The sequence below is a fragment of the Octopus bimaculoides genome, chromosome 5 (genome assembly GCF_001194135.2).
Source record: "Octopus bimaculoides isolate UCB-OBI-ISO-001 chromosome 5, ASM119413v2, whole genome shotgun sequence".
Taxonomy (NCBI): domain Eukaryota; kingdom Metazoa; phylum Mollusca; class Cephalopoda; order Octopoda; family Octopodidae; genus Octopus; species Octopus bimaculoides.
In genome coordinates, this window is record NC_068985.1 from 112,514,607 (window position 1) to 112,518,007 (window position 3,401).

General features: G+C 36.5%; 1 protein-coding gene across 1 annotated transcript in view; it reads right to left on the reverse strand.

Moving 5' to 3' along the window:
* Positions 1 to 3,401, reverse strand: part of LOC106876855 (caskin-2) — a gene marked incomplete at its 3' end in the record, with an annotated part of 405,195 nt that overhangs the window by 348,993 nt on the left and 52,801 nt on the right. The window lies entirely within an intron of this gene.

Below are 3,401 nucleotides of genomic sequence, written 5' to 3' on the forward strand. Positions count from 1 at the left end.
AATCCACTCACAAGGCTTTGGTCAGCCTGCAGCTATAGTAGAAGACACTTACCCAAGGTGTCACGCAGTGGGACTGACACAGTACGACACAGAATGTGACAAAGCTGGTGTTTTGAATTACAGGTACTATTAATTTTTTCCACCTGCGTGGATTGGAGCAACGGAAAATGAAGTATCTTGCTGAAGGACACAATCAGCTGCCAGATTTTGAACCAAATACCCTAACCACTAAGCCGTGTGTCTATAAATACAAGATAAGCAGTGGGACATGCAGTGGGACTGAACCTGGAACCATGTTGCTGAGAAGCAAACTTCTTACCACACAGCCATGTCTGTGCCTTTTGTGTAGTTAAGAATATGGTATCTATTTTATAAATTTGGTTATGGAAGAAAGAATATGATACTCTATTTATAAAATTGGCAATGTAAGAAAGAATATGGTAACTCTGTAACAAATTTGGTCAGAGAAAGAATAATAAAGTATGCATTTTATAAATTTAGCCATGAAAGCAAGAATATAGAACTTGTTCTATAAATGTGGCTTTGGGTGAAATAATATGGCATAAATTTTATAAGTAGTCACAAAAAGAAAAAAAAAAACCAAAGGAAAACAGTTATGACACTTAGGACACCAATATATGAATTATAACGAGCTTGGTAAAGTTGACCATATTTTAACATGCAGTTCACGTGGAGTTGGAAAAAACGGCCATGACATATTGTAAAGGCAATTTTTCAAACACAAAAGAGTTAAAGACAAGAATATTTCAATGAATATTTAGTGAGTTTAGTAAAAGTAAAAAAAAAACCCAGATCAGATGAGAGACAATGTTAGTTTAGAAAGAGACAAACCAAGATGCAGAAGAACTCTCAGTATTTGGTGAATTCTGGAAGATTCCATAGGTATAGCTGTGGGATTATAAATTTCATTTTGTAACCACATGGTTTCAGGTTCAGTCCTATTCCATGGCACCTTGGGCAAGGGTCTACTACAGCTTTAAGCCAATCAATGCTTTATGAGTGAATAGGCAGAAACTGTGTGGAAGCCCATCAGCTTGTATATATATATATACATATATATATATATATATATATACAAGCTAAGTAAAATCTCTATCTTCCATACACACAGGCTAGTCCTTTCAGATGCCAGTACCACATAAAAAGCACCCAGCACACTCTTAAGTGGTTGGCATTAGGAAGGGCATCCAGCCATAGAAACCGTGTCACAACAGACAGTTGGAGTCTGGCCAGCTGCAAGTCAAATCATCCAACACACGCCATCATGGAAAGCAGATATATATATACAGTACCATCTGACTGGCTCCTGAGTTGATGGCACATAAAAAGCACCCACTACACTCTTAGAGTGGTTGGCATTAGAAAAGGCATCCAGTTGTAGAAACCTTGCCAAATCAGACTGGAGCCTGGTGCAGCCTCCTGGCTTGCCAGTTCTCAGTCAAACCATCCAACCCATGTCAGCATAGAAAGCGGACATTAAACAACAATGATGATGATAATGATACACACATTCATGTACATACATAAGTATACATATGTCTTTGTGGTTGGTCCCCCAGCATAACTTGACAGATGGTATTGGTTTGCTTACATGCCCGTAAGTTGGCAGTTTGACAAAAGAAACTTGACTTTAAAAAAAAAAAATTAGTGTTGGCATTGATTTGTTTGACTAAGAACTAAGGTGGTGCCACAGCATGGTCGCAATCCAATGACTAAGACAAAAGTAAAAGACAAAAGATAAAAGAATACTAACTAAAAAACAAAAAAACGAAAAATGATAAATAAATAAATAAAAATGGAATTTCTGAGAAATTCTTCTTGTCAGAATTATATTTCTGGTTTTAATCCACCCCCACGTACCCACCCACCACTTGCTCCTGTCTATTCAATCTATTCAAACCAATCAACTTCCATTGTTAAGCAAAAATATCTCTGCTTTCGTTTGTAGCATTAATAATGCTATAATTGTAGTTTAGTTTTTGTACTTCCTATCTGCATTCTTCCTCTTTGGTTAGAGTTAAATATATCTGCTGATGCACTTTCACCATGCACCTTACTGCACTCACACCGGCATACTCCCCAACCCCACCACAACCACCATCAACACTGACACTACACTAACACAACCTTCAAACACTGCAGAAACAACAGTAACTCCAAAAACAATTTCACCTTCGCTGATTGATACATTGTAATGTGGTCGACCCATTTATACCTCTCAACTTCAGTCGTTTCGAGTTATGTGCTTTTCAACTTTTATTTTTATTGGTTCTAATGAAATAAATGCGAAAAATAAACCTCAGCTTCAGTCAATCTATTCTGCTTTAAGTCAGTCTCAGCAAATATATTTAAAAGCATAAAAACTTTTACTCTAACAAAAAAAAAAACAAAAAAAAATCAGAATCATTACACGACCAGGCTTTTGACATAAAAACTTTTCCCCCAGGGCACTGCTTTTCCATTTTGTCCATTGAGGCCACAAAGCAGACTGACAAGCCTTTTTAGATATTACTCTTTCCCCTCTTTTACTTGTTTCAGTCATTTGACTGTGGCCATGCTGGAGCACCACCTTTAGTCGAGCAAATCGACCCCAAGACTGAAGATTAAAGTAGCAATTACACTAGTTAATGACTTTAGATGATGGAAGGAACAAGAGAGAGAAATGAGTGAGTGAGTGAGAGAGAGAGAGAGAGAGAGAGAGAGAGAGAGAGAGAGAGAAAGAGAGAGAGAATGTGTGAAAAACCTAGAAACACAAGCTGAAGAGAGGCTTCTGAGAAGTAGCTTGACTAGGTGAGCCTCTGAGACAAACTCTCAATAAATGTTCAAGAATGATATGAGTGGACCCCTAAAAAGTGACCACACAAAGAGGATCACACAGAAATCTTAAGAAACATTTATCAAAAGTAGAACATCTGGTTTATGTTTATATAAAGTCCATTGCATGATTTTTTTTGTTAGTTTTATTAATTAAATAAAGGCGAGCAGAAAAAAAAACAACAGCAAAAAAACCCGGCATCAATATAGAAAGGTTTCAAAAAAGTAACCAAAGTAAAAATAAATAAATGAAAACAAAAAAAAAAAAGGGTGAGAGATTTATAGTATAAAAATTTAGAAACTTCCAGTGAACTTGAAATAATTTGTTTTAACTACAGAACTCAAAATAGATTATGCTATAATAATAGTATGTAAATACTGGTTTAAAAAATTTGTAAGTTACCTTCTGTATAAAAGGGATTTTAGTGCACTATTAACATACTATTATTTATAGGCGCAGGAGAGGCTGTGTGGTAAGTAGCTTGCTTACCAACCACATGGTTCTGGGTTCATTCCCACTGCATGGCACCTTGGGCAAGTGTCTTCTACTATAGCCTCGGGCCGAC